This window comes from Rattus norvegicus, chromosome 5 (genome assembly GCF_021556685.1).
Source record: "Rattus norvegicus strain SHRSP/BbbUtx chromosome 5, alternate assembly SHRSP_T2T, whole genome shotgun sequence".
Classification (NCBI taxonomy): domain Eukaryota; kingdom Metazoa; phylum Chordata; class Mammalia; order Rodentia; family Muridae; genus Rattus; species Rattus norvegicus.
Genome location: NC_141538.1, coordinates 111,823,690 through 111,842,386, shown reverse-complemented (window position 1 = coordinate 111,842,386; position 18,697 = coordinate 111,823,690). Strand labels below are relative to the sequence as shown.

Sequence of the window (18,697 nt, the reverse complement as noted above, 5' to 3'; positions counted from 1 at the left end):
AGCAGGGAGGAGCCCTTTCATGTAGAGACCAGAGGCCAGGTTAGCCGCTGGCTTTAGAGAGTCCTGTCTCCAGGTTGATGTGCTTTTCTTAAAATGGAAGAAAACCTTGGGGGCCTATTTGAAAGCCAGTCCCCTGCCCTCTCTTCCCTGCTGTGAGCTAGTGTCCCCTTTCATATCAGGTTGGTTTCAGTTGTGGCTTATGCCCTTGCTCACCAACTTCATGCCTGAACACTGAGTTCCCTTTCCACTATTCACCGCATCCCTTCCCAGATGATTTTAAAACCTGTTGGGCTTTTCCTTTCCATTGCCCCCTACACGGTATAAAACAAAAACAAAAAAAAAAACAACAAAAAACAAACAAACAAACAAAAAAAACCCCCCAAAACCAAAAAAACCCAAAAACCAAAACCAAAACAAAAACCCACAACATCCTACTCCGGGCGCCCCCTCTCTGCCTGCCGAAAGCATTTTAATGTCAGTTTGCGTTCGGAGTCTATCAGCAGCCGACTGGACTGCCATTGCCACCTGAATTTCAATTTCTTAATTCACAGCCCAGATGAAACAGAATGGAGCAGGATCCGGACTGCCCTCTACATTGGGCTGGGCTTATCAAGCGTGAAGTTTGGCGCTTTGCAAACCTATTCAAGCGATTATCTGTTGAGGACCTCTCTAGCCATCTCCATCTCTGCGGCAGGCTGATAAGACAGCTGTTTCACTAGCCATGGTCTCCCCGGGCCTCAGTCTTCAGACACAAACCCCGCCTTTGTCACCGTGCCCCGGTGCTGTCGCTTGCTCTGTGGGGCAAGGGTTGATCTGAACACACGTGGGGGAAATGTGAGTGAGAGAGAGAGAGAGAAGGGGAGGAAAGAAAAAAAAAGGAAGGAGTGGGAAGGGGGTGGGGGTTGGAGATCTGCGGGAGCTGGGGGCAGGGTCCTCTCCCGGCACAGTTGATGGCTGTGATTGACTGGTTGGTCAGCCCGGCTTTATTATTTCAAATTAGACGTGGATCGCACACAAGTGGAAACATAAATCTTCAATATAAGAAAGAGCCTCTGAGCATCGGAAGCAGAGCAACCGTTTCTTCCCAGGTCCGGGTAAAGGGGCGGGTGAAAAGACTGATTACTACCATCTGAGACAGATGGTTTCCTTTAACTTTGGAAACTGCTATTTTTAATTACTTGTATTAATTTTGCATGAGCTGTATCGGCTGCAAGAGGAAGCTTAGAGAAGGCTGTTAGCATCACTGAAAGAAACGGACACCAGACTCTGGTTTGCCCTGTATCACCTCTAGTTTTTTACCCTCGCCTGTGTGCGTGGATGTTCTCTTCCCGCTAGCAGAGACGCGAGTTTATCCTCCTAAAAGTTCCCACAGAGTGAACGACGGAAGAAAATCTGAGGATATTCGTGGGAGCGTTTCCGTAAATGATCTTTGCTCGCAGGCTGAAACACAGAGGGGCTCGTGCGACAGATCTTGGTCTGAAACCGGCAGCAAAGGGCTTAAAGGAGAATGTGACTCATACAAGAATTTTTCCGGGCAGAGGGAGACAAGTGGGGGTCACAATGCAGGGTCATCCCCAAGATTTACTGGAAAAAATATGAAATAATTCACAACTCACACATCTCTTCAGGTAAATCAGAAACCCGAGGAGTTCCTCTTGAGTATATTGTATTTTGTAGCCTTTCTCTTTGAAGATGAATTTAAAAACAAGAAAAGGCTGTTTGTGGTCTTGCTTACTGCCTCACTAGACGCTGTTACTGCTCCAGCGTTTGCAATATAAAGGGTCCTTTGCAAAACCGTCTTGAGGTACTTACTACTTACTACTCAAGGGCGAAAGACATTGCCAGGGAGTGAAAGCATCCCAGAAAAGAACTAGGGTGGTCAAGGATGAGTTCTTGCTGCTATTCCCACTGGAAAATTTCAAGATGAAAAACTCTGAAGTAGGCTTGCCAGACTTTTCCAAGATTACTGGGATTTGCATTTATTTTGCAAGAACACCTTGATGAAAGGATTTTGCTCCTCCGGGCAGTGGGGGAAGGGTGTGGAGTAGAGGAAGAGGACACACATCCAGGCTCTAACTCCGGGGTTTGTCACAATGGCCCGGCTATAACAAAAGGAAGCTTAATTCCAAACAAACCTGTTTCGTTGGAGGGCAGTCTCTGCCTCAAATCCGTGGTATGAAAGCTTTCACCAACGAGCTGTTACCGAGTCTCAACCCGAGAAACAGAAAATGCTTTGCCAATCTCGCTCTGCAAACTTTTACTTTGTTCGCTAGGCTGGCCTCTGTCCATGGTACTAATTCCTGTCTAATTCTCCTGTGTGCTAAATTCTCAGAAGTGTCCAGTATTTCCACAATCTTTTCTGTTTTCAAGCTGTAAAAAGAAAGCTCATATACTCCTTTTGGAAGGGAAAGTTAAAAAAAAAAGAGGTAGTGGGCAGGTTATATAATATCAACACTTCTTATGCAGGATTTAAATAGCATATTTCCAATATTATGAACACAAAATCTCCCCAAAGCTCAACAACCAGAAAATAGTATTTTAATTCACTTGAGAAGGAACACTATTTAGAATTTCCAAGCCAAGTTAAACAGTAACTCATGCATAGCCGAATTGCTCTATTCACTGTTTTAAAAAGTTACAAGTAGTTTGCAGAACCTTTTAATTATGGTCAAGTCACCCCTTCTCCTGTAGAAGGGCTTGTATAAGGGAGGTATTCATCTCAACACTGTCCACGATGGCTTTAGTATTCCTATGAGGGCCATGTTCTCTTATGAGAACACTTCAGTAATATAGCCAATTGAATTCTTTAAATTTCAGCTTTGAAAAGCACTACTTTGCAATTTTACCAACACCCAACTTGTCTCCATGCTTTTGGAAGCTCCTCAAACCTCTCGTCCCTTTCTGTCTCCAGTCAAAACAGTGCTGCAACTTCACAGAGAATGTCAGACCTCACATGACTTAATCAGAATTTGAATTATCATGAAAAGACTGTTTATCTGATGCAAGTTCAGGTGCTAAGGATAATTCTTTTCCTTAGCTATGAATCAAGAGGTGTTGATTACAATTTGTGCTTAATTTAGGTGGGATGTTTGCACATAGTCTTCATTAATTGCTAGAAGCACAGTGTACTTTAATGTTTCAGGGTATGGCATGTAAATTACACAGTGAGATCTACATCCAGATATCACTTGTCATTTTACTTTTAAAAGTCAGGAAAGCAAATGTTGCTTATCTCTCTAAAGATTTTAAAATCTAACAACTGTATTATTTAAGGAGCAAAATACCATTTTAAGATAATTTCAACTTCCCAAGTCATCTGTGCCATATGTAAAGGAAAAAAACCAACATGTTGAACATAGCAATGTTTGAAAATATTTCCTCCTCTGCCAAACCGAGAAAAAAAAACCCATATATACAGAATGTTCAGAATTCAGAATTTTTTTTTGCATTCGAATGAACAGCTTTATTATTTTTCCATGCAATGTCTTTATTAGTTTCCTCCCATAAAGAGGTATTTATGTATTTACAAGTGTAAGGATCCTCTTCAAAGTGCTATGATTATATGAATGTATGGGACTAAATGCAATATCAAAGTGTGAACGTGGTCACCAGGAGAAAATACAATTCATTTCACTCATAAATGAATAAATCAAGCAGTAGTGCACTTTTGTCAGTTTTTTTTCCCATGCACAGAGCTGGCAGGTGAGAGGAGTTGACGGGATTTGACAGTCTCCTGTTATTCATATTTCTATTGTAAATAGGGATGCAGTCTTTCTTATGTTTAGTCTCCTGGCTTCTTTCCTTCAAGCTACTGTTTCTCCCTTAATTTGTCTGTAGTTTCACTGGAGACTAGCTAATGGTTTTAAGTTAAAATTAAGCCCCATGGAGCTATAGTTATATAAAAAATAGGAGGTGGGAGCTATGGAAATGATAATTATCAATGGTAATTATACACACAGATTCAGGCCCCACTTCCCAACCTCAATTGTTGTTGTTTGAAGTAATATAACTTAGACGCTGTTACACAGGTTCAATGGGAGACAAACAGGTCCCCAGTTCTTTACATTAATCATTCATCAAACTCAAGGACATGCTCAAGGAACACCGATTTCCTTCCTACTCCCCAGTCTCTTGCTCTCAGACCATCTTTCTCTTTCCCCTCTGACATTTCATCTTCTTGTGGTCTTTACCTCGTATCAGTGCTTTCCCTCTCTTACGCTATCATGGACAGTGACCAGTTACAGATAAACATAGTAGTAAAATAATTGTTGAGAGAAGATGGATTATGTAAGAAATGTACTCTTCAGGAAGTTGGATGCTATCTGTCAAAACTGAAAAAAAAAATCCCATCTGGAAATGAACTAAGTTAGGTGGATATTGTTTCTCATTATAAAGAAATCGAGGCAAATGTAGTAATCTCACTTTCACTTAAAGGGAGAAATAAGTATGAATAAACCTGTACTTCAGCCTCTTGAATATTAATCAAACATGGGGTATGAATAAAGAAATCTTCATCTACAAAGCAAAGACACAGACAGCACTTGGTCAACCGATCAAACTTTTGAATACTCAGAAAGCCCTGGTGTAGGCTGAACTATCCTCACTGTCAGCAATCCATGTGTGGTCCAAGATCTGTATTGCCAGCAAATGCAGAGGAGTGGCTTGTTTTAATTTTATATACAGCTGCTCTTTTTACTTTCAAGTCAAGGACCTTATTTCAATTCAATACCTGTTGTTTTTTTTTAAATAGGGTGTCTTTGCTACCCCCTTTTTAATTCTGACATAAATTGAAAGCTAGTTCAAACTGTACAGATTAGGTTGAAATCATTTTTATTTCATTCTTATTCTAAGAGAGAGAGAGAGAGAGAGAGAGAGAGAGAGAGAGAGAGAGAGAGAGAGAGAGATTAAAATAGAGACACATACAGTTACCTAGTATCTAACACAGATGTAAAGATTACTGGAACACAAACCGAAAAAGGCATGCGGACAAGTAATGAGTGTACGTTCATCCCTCTCAAATCAAAGAGAGGAGCTCTCGATGACTCATACATACCGGACAGTTTACTATTACAAAGAAATATGCCAAAGATGCAGCCGTGAGGGCAAATAAAACGAATCTTTCGGAAGCAGAAAGACTTAAGAGGAAAAATAGATGGTGCCATATCGCAAACTCTCATAGTACAGTTCCACCCTCCCACGTTGCTCTCTCCCATCTCATTTTTGCTTCTTGCATTTCCCTTCGCCGCCAGTGTTAAGTGTGTACCTCCCGGCACAACTTACCTTGAAACGGGACTCCATTGAGCTCTCAAGAGTGACATAAGTCCCTAGCCAATCGCCTAGCTGAGCTTCGCCTGGGCGGCCTCAATAGAAGCGTCTCGCCCAATCAGGAACCTGAGGCGATGAGCATGTTGCGTTGTGGCGCAACTCGGCGTATACTTCCGCGCGTGCTGCCCGGGATAGGACTCTGGCAGAGCAGCTGCACACACGGCAGTGCGGAGGCAGAGAAGGGGTTGGTGATACGGTGCTATAAATCTGTGGTCCAGTCCACCTCCCTTTTAAGACGTCCTCCCCCCTTATTTCTGTTCTCACTTAGAGATGCAGCAGCTTACTTCTGTAGCGACCTACTAAAAAGCAACACGGAGAAAGACATCGTCTTTTTGAAAAAACGTTCTTTCGTCTCTTTTCTTTGTTCCTTGGTTTGTTTTTCTTGCACCTTTTTGTTTAGTTGAACGGCAATAGGAGTAGTCTCTCCGTCTTTTTAAACTCTCTTTTTTAAGTTTCCCCTCCCCTTTCATATTTTTTTCATCATTTCTTTTAGCATTGGACTTTGGGGTCGAAAGCATTTCTTTTTATTTGCTTCTTTTAAGCCGAGCACAGTTTAGGTTTCGTGCTGTCTTAAGAGAACTATCCAGCAGCTTCTTGCTCATCCTTATTGGGAGAACTGCACCGTTACTTTAAAAATACACACACACAAAAACCTTAAGGGAGAAAGGTAAGTTTCGGTTTGGTTTCTTTAATCATTAGTTGCAGCGATGCGCTGGCAAACCCAGAAAACCTGTAAGTGAGCGGAATACAGAATGTGAAGTTAATTGCACATGTTTGCCTCATTTCAAAGCGACTGCTTTGCTTTTTTTTTTTTTTTTTTAATTCTTGAGAGCCAGACTGAAAGACAGTGAACGCATGCTTAACGTACTGAATATTTTAAAATGTCACGATAGAAACTTAAGTGGTAAATGTGGTCAGGCTACAGCAGGCTACAATGGGAGGCTAGATGTTGAGTGAGCTTCGGGTTGAGGTTGGAAGTTCATTTCGTGGGAAGAGAGGGATAACTTGAATGTTGGGGGGGGATGCATGCCTCTACTTTCGCAAAGGAATCGGAGGACTGAGGAAACCAGAAGCCTGGACTTCCTGGCAGATTAGACCAGTGGGGAAAATCCTCAGCTTAATTGCATTAACCAGATAGCATGTGCTGGGGAGATGGGATTGCCAGATGGAATTTAGATGTTGCACCAGGCAGCGAGTTGTAGTTGCCTGGAAAAAAGTACATACAGCCTGAGGGCTGGGGCTGGGCTGGGGCTGGGGTGGTTAGAAGCTGTCAAAACTCATCATTGCCAGAATCGAGGACTCTGATTCACGGATCCCAATGATCGTAATTCAGATTTAAAAGAAGATTGCCAATTTAGGGCCGAATCTTTGAGCCTGTACCGGATATGAGATTCCCTTTGTTCAGAAAAGCGTAAATAAGACCCTTGGAGCTGTGTGTGTGAAGTGGCGGCTGCTTGGGAGCCTCGCGGTGCTGGGCGCTTGGGCAGTGGATTCCAAGCCCTGTCCTTGGTCCTACGCAGCGGAGCCCGCCTTCCGGGAAAGGGGGACCCACTGGCAGCCAGGAGGCATCGCAGCTACCCAGGGAGCTGAGTCGGCTGTATAGCCTTCAGCCCCTCCTTGCAGCTCCCCTTCCTCGAGTAGCTATTGTTAAAACTGACGCCGGGAGAAAGATGGTTGGGACCAGACTCTGGGCAGACAGGCACACGCTTCATCTTAACTTTTGAGATTTCTCCGGCTGCAGGGGAAAACAGCCGGCTTTCTACTGCGAAAGAGCGAATCCGGGTAGACGTGGGAAAGGGGGAGGATGCTCGCCGGGCGGCGAGGGCGGGGGAGGTGGTGGCGGACCGAGGTGCTGGCTTTGCCTCGGAGAAGTTTAAATTATTGGCACGAGGGGGTGTGGGCGAATGTGTGCGTGCGAGCGCCGAGTGGTGCTCAAGACGCAAAGTATGGGGGCAAGCTACAATGCTGGCTGGGGTGGTTCATCTCTCACAGCTCCCTACCCCACCCACAGGCTGGTTCCAAAAGCTAGCGCTCTGCCAGCCTCTCCCCCCCCACCCCGACTCTGCCTAGAGCATGGTGGGGGGGGCAAGTAGGGATGGCAAGGTGGCAGTGCCCACCCTGTAGCTCTTTGGCAGACAGGACTTCTCGTGGCCATTGTTGCTTAATTTATGCCCAGCACGTTGCTACGTGCCCACCTATTTCACGTCTATAAAGAATTAATAGGAAAACTGTAGAACTGTGGCAGATTGGAGGGTGGATACGTTCCCAATTTTCCATTTTCAAGTATCTGTTACCAAAACAGACCTGGAGATTGGTTATCTTCTCTCCTTTCTAACTACAGCCCAGATCTGGCTTTATTGTGGTGAGGGTGAGAGAAATAACCAGCCGTTTAGTGTTCACGCTCAACACTGATGGACAGAGATGAATGTCCGAGCACTTCTTCCCTTAAATGAACGGGTTCTGCCCCTTCCCCCACTCATGTACACACATTCCATTTGGCTAAGATTCTAAACCTGCAACCTTTCTCCACATCCCTGTTTATTAGAACTATTCCCCAGATAGTGGGGGTAGGATGTGTATATATATGCTTTATTTTCTGGGCCTACTATTAATTGCAACCTAAAAAGATAGGCTTAAAATGAAGGGGAGTTGGACAGGTTATAACATAGACAATAGTAACCCAACAAAATATCTTCCTAAGTGATAATCACTTCCTAAAGGTCAGGAAAGGGAGCTTGTGTTTTGTGGGGGTAAGGAAGGTCAGGGATGTTTGAGCTCCAAAGATAATCCTTGTAAAATGGCTTCTTAAATGGGACGTCTGAGAGATCAAAATGGAGCAAACAAGTCAGTGAAAAAGAAAAACATTGAATGTTTCAAAGTCATCTTTTAAGCGTTTAATTAAAAAGCAGTTTCCCTCTGTTATCTCTGCCATTCCTTGAACCTGTCTTAACAGACCCTTGAAACTGCGCCCCCGCCCCCATCTTTTGGACTTGGGCATTCCTTTTATAAAGCTAACCCATTTTGCAGTTCTGTAGGAGAATGAAGATTGTAGACCAATGTGGTTTAGCCTACTTGGGAAGTATCTGTTGAGAGAGGTCTAACTTCAAGCAGACATCTTCAGAAAGTAGAGTGAAGGGCATTGGAAGGGTTTCAGGTCTAGATTAACAAATTGGGTAGGCCCATTTCTCTCCAACATGTCAAAACTGGTATTCTTAGCACTAATGCATGCCTGGGACGGGAATATTACAACTAACTGTTTAGAGGGAGGTCAAAGAGGCGCAGGCGCTTTGAGCAGTTTTCCCAGGAACCCGCACAAAGTCAGTTAAGGTCATTTAAATCTGTCTGATTTGGGGTGACACAGAAATGCTGGTGTTGAATCAATCAGCTATTTCTGGTGTCCCCAACCAGGGTCTTCCAAATTGAGGATGGCCTGTCTCCATTTTGACCATAATTGTTTTCCCTAATTTACTATGCCTGATTTCACTTCCCTCTAGAGGGTAAATTTACACCCCCCCCCCATCCCTGGGATAGAGGAGTCTTCCCTCCCCGCCCGTCGCGTGGGGGCGGGGAGCTCTGGGCGCCCTTAGCGAACCTTGCTGCATCAAACCCGCATCATGTCCTTGAAGCTGTAACCTCCGTCACGTTCTTGCGGCGACTCGATCGCCCACTGTTCAGTTCTTTTCCTCCTGCCTCCTGCAATTTCAGGTAGGTATGACAGGTGATGGTTTTAAATGTAGTTTTCTAGAGGGAAGGGTTAAAACCGAAACCTTTTTAATAATAGGAAAAAAAAAATCCCAGTACGACAGGTGCTCTGGTAATTAAGCCGCCAAGCAGGTGTAAAAAACGTGTGCGGCTCTGTCTCCCGATCCTGGGTCTGGGTCCAGGGCAGACGCAGGTTTTTCTGGGTAAAGGGGATTGAGCTGAGTGAAGGAGCGGGCTGGGGATGGTCAGCACTCGGACGCCCCCTCGGAGCTGGGCCTTTGCCCGGCTGGTGTGGGGGCATTGGGAGGATGTGGTTCACGGCAGGTGCATGCAGGGTCGAGTGCAGGATTTCCTACTTCACATCTGAAGCAGGGTATAGCACCTTGCACAGGTACTCAGGGCTTATTTAGCTCTCAGATACTGGCTAGGGAGGTGGAAAGGCGCAGCCGGGCTTTAGTTTTCCGTCGAGGGACAGGACCTTTGGGCGAAGGGAAAAAAGAGCCTTTAAATTTTCTTGAAAAACAGGTATTCTGTGTGCATATCTAGACCTACACTTCGCGCACGCATATATGCCAAAGTGACCCCGGTTTGCGACTGGGTCACTGCCCCAATCCCTCAGTGTGATGCAAACTTGCCCCTTCCGCCCCGGGAAGCCCAGTGGAGGAGCCTGGCGGGAGCATGTGCCCCTGAGGGTGGCGGAGCTGGGCACACGCGAGCCGGCGGGCGGCGTGGCGAGCTCTCCTGGGCCCCGCCTCCTGGCGCGCTGCCAGGCAAGCCCCGCCTCCCCGCCCTGCTACAAACGGCGGGACCGCGGCGCCCCAGCGTCACTGAGGCAGCAGCCGGCCGGTAGGGCGGGGTTCCGTCGTGTTCCAGTCCGCCTTCCCGCCGCCGCCAGCGTGACTCCTCTGAGCGGTGCTGTCGGCCGGCGGCGCGAGCCGTGGGAGCTGCAGCCGAGCCGCAGCAGGCAAGTGTAGGGGGGCGTGGGTGGGGGCGGGGACGGCCGCTCCTCCGCGGGCTCCAGCCAGGACTCTGGGGCCCGGACTAGGTGTCCACCGCAGCCCTAGGCAGCATCCGGCTTGCTTCCACCGGAGCGCGGGCCGGCCCGGCGACAACGCCAGGGGGGACAGTGGAGGTAGCACCCGCGAAGTTCCTGCAGGGGACCGGGCACCCGGCACCGCCCCTCCTGTGGGCACGGGGCGGCAGGGGGGCGGCGGGAGCCGAGTGGGCCTGGGAGCGGAGCGGGGCCGGTGGCGCCAGCCGCGTGCACGGGCGTGGACGTACTCTGCACCGCGGCGTGTAGCGCCACCGGGAAACTGCGCCCAGACGCAGGTGAGTGCATTGGAGGGGGCGTGGGGGGAGGGGGCTTCCCGCCCCAGCGCCGGCTTCCTGTGGAGCCTTCGGCCGCCTTGTGGGAGGACACGCAGCTGCTCTTCGTGCGGGAGCGCGGCGGTGGTGTCTGGCGTGTGCCCACCTGGGACGGCGCCTGGAGACTTGGAGAGGCCACGCGGTGTGCCGGGGTAGCGTGAGGCTGTGGGCGCTCGGGGCGGGAGCCGCGGTGATCCCTTTTTGCGTGGTAGGCGCAGCCGCGCGAGGTTGCGGCCGGTGGCGGTCGGTCGCATCCCGGGGTCTGCCTGCGCGCTAGTGGCGCGAAGCGCGGATGCTCTGCTTCGCAGGCTTCAGGTTCAGCTAGCTCGCCCCGGTTTAGGGAGCTCACTGTGGTACCGCTGCATTCACTCATACATTTGCCTGGCCAAAATCTCTTGGTACAAGACTGGTGAGCACACTGGGGAGACTGAAGGATTTAGGCTGTCCAACCTAACAGGATTTACAAGCAGGTGCAGAGGGGACAATGACCAGCAGTCATCCCTTAGAATAGCCTACCAGTTTGCAGGGCCTGAGTGCAAACACGGTACCTCTAGGTGTGAGCTGAACCTGAAGTTTTACCTGTCCAGACCGTCATTTAAAATTGTGTGTATATTTAATATGCCATCTTTACGATGAAAACTTCCATCTTCTATCTTCTCTTTACATTTTCTGAAATTGTGGGAAAAGGAGGAATTGCTACCAGTTATGTGCTTTCTTTTAATTCTTTTCCCTAAAGAGCAGCGCTTAGCAGTGCCTAGATATATAATACCTTCTGAAAGGACAAAAGAGCCTTAAACAACAATTTTTCTTCCATCTTATCCTTAATCTTAATTCTGTTTTCATAAAAAACATAGCTCAGTATCAAAACTTAGTGTAAAAAGTCCATTGACTTGAGTGTCAGTCTGGTATTTTGCCCGTTTCCCTAAATGAAACCTTTTTGAAATACTGTTGAGTTGCGTTAGAAGACAGCCTTTTCTAGACCCTTTTGTCCAGATTCCTCAAGTTTCCTATTTTGTGCTAGGTGGTGGTCTTTTGGTGGAAGCCAGACGCGGAGTCTCCATTTTGGTGTGCAGGATAAAAAGCTCTCCAGGATCTCTATCTTCTTTCTCATCTGGCACTCTGGGTATGCAAATGGGGACAGGTTGCTGGATGGCTCCGACAATTCTTGTCTTTATTTTCCATCTATGGAGGAGTTTCGACAAATCCATAAAGAAACACATTCTCACCATCTCTCTCCCTCAACCCTTTTTTATGTTCCTGGGATTAAAACAGGCGGCTTGTTACCTGTTTGGGTGACTGTGTTGTCACGAGGCATGGGGGATTTTTGTTTGTTTTTTTCCCTTTAAAGAGTGATCCTTAGGTGTTTAAACCTCTAATTCCCAGCCGATCTGTACCTGTTTCCTCTACCACGTAGTACATGGTGTCGGAATTAAGCTGTGCCACACTGTTCCAACTGCTCACACTACTCCTGTGGACCGAATACTTAGTACTGGTCGGTATCTCCGAGCCCACCTGTTTTCCTGATCACGGTGGAACCTGTTTCACCTACTAAGATAGGCTAGACATTGGAAGTCTGAATTGGTTTTGACTTTTCCTTAGTTGTTTATAGTTTTTCTTCAGGAAAGAAACAAAGTTCGCTTTCGGTTTTTGTGATTTTAATTAAGCCTCCTTGCATAGTAGTAGTATGTTAAGGGAGAATTGTGGCTTCCGGCCACAATTTCCGGCCACAATTCCTCCAACCAGTTCCTTGCTATAGAGAGTCCATTCTTTGTATGGACAGGTGGTTTTGGCCGAACCCTACAAACTGTCCTCAGCTATTGGTACTTGTTAATATAAAACATTTTTTCTTTCCCATTTTCTCTTCTAGAAACAAGTCCCAAGTTTTCTTAAAGGACACAGCAGAGCAGCCATCCAGAAAACTCTGACTACTAAGTTATAATCAAGTGTTTCTCTTGACTCAAAAAAATATTTTTTTAAATCCGTGATATTTTTTCCGGTATGATAATATCTATGATATTATTAGTATGGTTTAAGAACACCAGCAACATAGTGGCAAATCGCCCTTAGGCTTTTTGTTTTCCTTGCCCCTGGAAAGGACCGTACACTCTGACTTACACTGGTCATCTTTAATTGTTTGTCTGACTGGTAGGGTCAGTTCCTTTGCTCTCATTTGAAGTCTTAAGACTGCCACATTGTCACGTTCCCATTAGCACCTCCGTCTCCCATGATGTTTATATGGAGGGGGGAGGAGGTGGAGGGAGGGAGGGAGGGAGGGAGGGAGGGAGGCATGGTTTCTAGAAAGCTCTTAGCTTTAAGTGCCGTGGGTGCCGCTCTGGCTCTGTATGCAGGCTTACCATGGGCCTGACTGCTTTACTACACGACTCCACCTCAGTTCTTCCTGCTGCCTTGGGTCTTCGCTGGACAGACCATGCAGCATATTTCCGATGGTTTTATTTATAATTTAGCTTGGTACTTTCTTAGTCAGAGCTGCTTCCTGCACTCTGGGATCTGAACAGTTTTATGACTCCTTATTTGCTTCATGTACTTTGAAAATACGAATTTTTGGTTTGTATTGGAACCTACAGATTAGCTTATCCTGGCTAGGTACTTTCTTATTTGGTCATTTTGTTGATAAGTAATTGCAGGCTTCATGTACTTATTGGGGGCCACACCTTGGTCTGGAAGACACAAAATACGTAGAATAGTCACTTGTTTGGGCCAGTTTCATTTACTGGTGATACAGAATCCACATGCTGTAGCTTATTGACAAATCTGCTAATGCATATTATTCTAATTTTGGAAGAACAATTGTGCGTTAACTTTCTTGAAGATGCTAGCTGGCTTATGGCTAGTTGTTTATTATTTTTAGATCTTAAACGACGTACATTGACTCAGAAAAGAGAAGATCTATAAGCTTGAAAAACAATGCTTTAAGGATTTTGCACATGAAAAAGTCCGTTTTAATGTAAGCTTAAATAACAACGTTCATAATCAGTAGTACAAATAAAACATTATAAAATCCCAAGTCTTAACTAGTGTTTAGGGAAAAAATTAGTAAGAAATTAACTTGATTTTTTTTTTTTTTTTTTTTTTTTTAGCTTGGTCATATACTTCATAACTGTCATTTGTAGTAAGGTCACTAAGAAAATTTCTCATTTCAAGAGAAAATTCTGTGTGTCTCTGAGCCTACGAGGAAAAACCAAAGGCAATTCTTGTATGTCGACACTTGTCCTAGGTGTATTCTCAACCCACCGCAGATACTGATCCTTTATTTCTGGACATTGGTGTTTATAAAAATAATCTGCTTTGACAGGGCGCTGTTTCTGGAACTGTTCCGGAGGCTTGGAATGCGTCAGTTTTACTGGTGCTCTTAGCTCTTTTCCGCTTTGAGTGCTGCTGACTAGTTTGTGCAATGACATAATTCCTGCTGAGATATCTTCATAGCTAAAGGGAAGGGTTTTGGGAAGGAATTCGACTTGGGAAACAGTCAAAACGGTCGTACTCGTAAGTGTCATGGTATTAAAACAAAGTTTATAATCTCATTAACAACAAGTTGACCAGGGTGTTTAGTCTTTCATTTTTTAAATGCGAAGTTTCCTACTATGCATCTATCTTGTTAGTTTTTATGGTGTCACTTTCTGACTGACGGTTAATAGCCAATTACGACATGCAGCTCCTATTTCTCACTTGAAAAAAAAAATCTTAGTTTGAAAAAAAGGACTTTTTCTCAGTAAAAAAAATTGTGTTTAAAGGGTAAATGAGTTGTTTTTTTTTTTTTTTTTTGGTTTATTTACAAAATACTGAAGGTTTGTTTTAGTGCCCTGTGCAATTTGAATTTATAAGTGGAAGGATCTCTTTTTTCCTAGTCCAATTTAATAGTGGTAGATTAATATATGACTTTTCCCTCTAACTTAAAGAGTTTGCCTCAGAAAAGTTAGAAGTTAAAAAAGATTATTTTTTGTTTGTTTGCTTTGTTTTTTTGGCTTTTCCAGGCAGGGTTGGTTTCTCTGTAGCCCTGGCTGTCTTGGAGCTTGCTTTGTAGATCATGATGGCCTCAAACTCTCAAACTCTTAGAGATAGATCCATCTGACTCTGCTGGGATTAAAGGTGTGCACCAGGCTTTCTACATTTTTAAAAATACCATTTTTTTAATAGTAGGGAAGAAAGTCTGTTATTAAAAAGAGGAAATTCATATTCGTATTAATTGTTTTAACTCTTCCATTGCTATGAGAATTTCATTATTTTAACAACTTTAACGACTGTATTAGTGAAATATCACCTGTCTCTATTTTTGTAAACATCAGGAGGGTAATAAACTCTGTTTATTGAGAGTGCTATTTTGTTCCATTTTATTTCGCTTTCTTTGGGCCATGGTCAAAGTTACTTTAAAGTATTCTTAGACACTTTCTTGACTGATTTTACTTAGAGCAAATGGTGCCAGCTGTTTTGTAAGGTTTACTTTTCTGTATCTCCTTATTGTGGAGTATATAAAATATTGATGTGTAATATTTAGGATCTGAACATCTGGGAGCATTTGATCAAAGCTTGTAGGCCCTTCTTCTAGAGAAATGCACACACAAAGAAAATTCCATAGCATTTTTACCTTCTTGATCTCTGGAGCGAAGATTGCTGAAATCCGATTATTAAAATTTGGAAGACGAATTATTTAAAATTTAGAAATTGGGATTTCAGTACTCTGGCTAGAACTGAGAGTCCATCTCTAGTTGAGGTATCCCCGTGGGCCTGTAGCTTTCTTTGAAGAATAGCTCCGAGCTTGGCTGTTTTCCTCCTGGTTTGTTTTAGGGTCTGTCCTGTTTTCATACATATGTTGTCAATACTTATCACACAGGCACACTCCTCGGACATTGTTGCCGGGTTCCTGCTGTGTTGCTTTGCTTCCATGGTCTGCTGCCACTTAGGTTTGGATCCTTTATTTAGCAGAGCCAGGTGGGAACCAGTAGGTTTGAATGCAGACTCTAGTTGCTTGTCCTGGACCTTTTAAACAACTCCTCCCCCTTGCCTAACCCCACTTGCCTCATCTCAAGGACCAAGGCGAGCATACTGACAGTGAATTGCTTTGTGAGTTATAAAGGTGGCGGTAGGCACTCACTCTAAGTTAGTTTTCCATACTTTGGCTTTCATTGTGTCGTTTATAAATCCTCTTTAAGTGTCTGTGTTTGGTGCTTGGGATTGAACATGACATGGTTTCACACATATGTTTATATGCTACCTCTATAGCCATATAACACACCACTGTGTTCTTTTCCCCACCCCATGGATGAAAAAGAAGAATCAAACGCTCCAGTTTATTTATGCCTTGAATATTTTCGGTATGGAGTATAATATAGATATTACTGCTGATGCACATAGAAGGAAAGTTTAAAATGTATTTTTCTTGAAAATATGTTCTAGGAATATAAATTTTAAAATTCGAATTTCCCATCTTTCAGTGAGAAATCAAATGGTCAAGCTCCAGCATTTACGTTAAAATGGCCAGTTGGACGTTTTCTTAGTTTGAATTGGCTTGCCTTCTTAGTGGGTACTGGGTGGGATCTAGGTCCTCCATCACAAAGTGGAGTGTATGGGGGTACATTAGCCATGTTTCTCTCTCCCCACCCGTGACAAACTATGGGTGGATACCCTGCCAAGTAAGTTACTGAAAACGCCTACTTTTTCCAAAGATGCTTGAGGCTTTTTAATCTTCAGGCATCATTTGGGTCCTTCAGAAGTACATGTGGTATTTCTCAAAGCAAATAAGTCACAGTGTATTTGAAAATAAGTCCAGCAAATTGGGTAAGGTAGGGAAAATATTCCTGGAACTGATCACGCTTTGTCTTGTTTCCTTCCAACTGATTTTCAAAATAGAATGTGTGACATTTCTGTTTCACTGGCTACTTTACTGTGGTGGCCTCTGGGGACATGGTGTGGGAGAGTCCAGGACAGCCAGGACAGAGCAGTCTGAGATGCGGTAACATACACAGTCTATAATCGGGGTCAGCACAATTGATAATTAATTCACACACGGTCTGTCTGTAAGTTTATTCGGCCCTGTTCTCCCCCAGGTGCTGTTCATTGCATGTTGCCTTTTTTCTTTTTTTCTTTCTTAGAACTTGGGTGTTCTTTTAAGGGCCCATCTACGAATGGCTTATTGTCTGTCTGTACATCCCCCATCATCAGAACTTTTGGATTTCCTAGCATCCCTTCCACTGTAATAAATGAATGTGAACCACCCACACTCTTTCTGTGCACTTTGACCCCTGTGCATTAGCATTTGTCTCTTATTTATAATTCTGAGCCTTGTTCTAGTTTTCTCCTGAGCTTCTTAATCTCAGCCAGGGTTAGGTGACCCTAATTATTTGATCCTTTATTGTCCTCTCCTTCAGGTACCTTTTCATTCTCTCTGATGGGTGTTCTTACATTTTAGTCACTGAAGAATATCTTCTGAGACTAAATGAATCTTTGCTGTGAGAAAGGGAAATGCGTGTGTGTGTGTGTATGTTTGTTCCACATGTGGCTCACAGACAGTTGTGACATACAGCTAGTTAAGATTTAATATTGCCTGAACTCTTATTTTTGCATTTTTGTCTTTTGAGACAGGGTTTCTATATATAAATCTGGTTGTCCTAGAACTCTTGCTCTGTAGACCAGGTTGCCCCTGCCTCTCCTGAGTGGCATGTGACACCGCCGCCCCATTCTCTCTCTCTCTCTCTCTCTCTCTCTCTCTCTCTCTTTAAATATAAGGTCTCATGTATCCCAGGCTTCCTTCAGATTTTCTGGGTAGCCAAGGATAACCTTGAATATCTAGTCCTCATATCTTCAGTTCCAGAATGCTAGGATTGTAGTTTTTATGGTGCTGGGAATCCAGCTTCAGGGGAATGTGTGTGCTTGACAGACACTCTGCCTGCTGAATTGCACCCCTAGTCCATGACAACTGTACTTTTAAAAGTTCTGAGTCGTTGTTACAGATTGAGTTTAGAAATTTCATATAAAGACCCATAAACGGGGGCTGGGGATTTAGCTCAGTGGTAGAGCGCTTACCTAGGAAGCGCAAGGTCCTGGGTTCGGTCCCCAGCTCCGAAAAAAAAAAAAGAACAACAACAACAAAAAAAAAGACCCATAAACATATTTATTGCCTCAGGAAAATTGAAGGGGCCCAGCAACAGAGCACACAGCTGCCCACTATGCCCTGAAGATTAAGCATGTTTTTTTGTTGAGTTTGGGGACACTACCTGCCCTTTGCAGATGTTTGTGATCGTGACAGACACTATAGCTCCCAGAGCCATAGAGATTAGAAAGTTGACTCATATAAAGACTTTGTATTCTTTTGTGTGTGTTTGAGAATAGTCTTTGAATTATTTTAGATTCATTAAAGATTTAGATTTTTCTTCTTTAACTTCATTTAGAGAAACCCGGTTTTAGTCTTTTTCGATACCTTTTGGTTGAAAAGCAGTTTCTCTTTTAGGAGATGTGTGCCTCTTTCTCACTGTTTCCTTCTTTCCTGGAGGGTTTTAGAACTTAGAACTTTCTTGCCTGATGCTTGCCTGTCTCTATTTTTAAAGGTATTTTGGGTTCCGTAGCAGATTCCTAGTGTTGGGAAAACTAATAGGATGTTACAAGCCATTTAAAAAGGCTCCTGGCCTCCTGCTAGTCTCATTGCTGATGGTGTCAGCTTAGAAAAGAGATTCTCCTCTCAGATGGCTTCAAAAAGAGCTGATTGGACAGGCTACCAGGTGTGCGGTTTATCTGTGTTCCTCTCCCTTCCTCCCCTTCCTTTTTTCAGCTTTCGGCCCTTTCTCCCCCTCTTTAGAAACAGCAGGGCACCTTTAGTGAGCTCTCTCCCATGTGTGCAGTAGAGCAAGCTGATGCGCCAGCAGAAATAGGAAGAGGCACCACATGTCATGTTTGGACCAATGCTGTAATTTTATTTTACAATAAGGAAGGTGGATATTATTAATCCACTCCTGAGCATAATAGCACGATTTGAATAGCAGAGAGTAACTTTGGTGTGTGTTAATGTCTAGTGAGATGAATGCTAAGTAGGTAGAAAATGTCAGTGTAGAGCCTTTCCCTCAGTGACTTTAAGCACTTAGATTTCTAGTTAACTTTTTGTTCAGCCTGGCAAACAGATATGAAGACCTATTCTATCAAGCCAGCATTAATGCAGCTCCTGAGGATGAACAATGCCCACAAAGCCCTGCTCTCCTGGCAGCCACTTGAGCTAGGCCAGTTATAACGATGAATCAGAATGTGTCGCTGTGTTGAACATCTTAGAAAAACTCTTCTGAATAATAGGAGCTTAATGCTG

The 18,697-nt window shown here is 44.3% G+C and overlaps 1 protein-coding gene across 11 annotated transcripts in view; it reads left to right on the top strand.

Moving 5' to 3' along the window:
* Elavl2 (ELAV like RNA binding protein 2) overlaps positions 1 to 18,697 on the top strand; it is a 150,035-nt gene that overhangs the window by 18,871 nt on the left and 112,467 nt on the right. For 5 of the 11 annotated variants that reach the window (XM_087660603.1, XM_087660601.1, XM_087660599.1 and 2 more), the window contains exon 1: positions 9,851 to 9,991. The exons of 1 other annotated variant lie outside the window; for it this stretch is intronic. The gene's annotated coding sequence lies outside the window, so the exon portion shown is untranslated. 11 annotated transcript variants of the gene reach the window in all.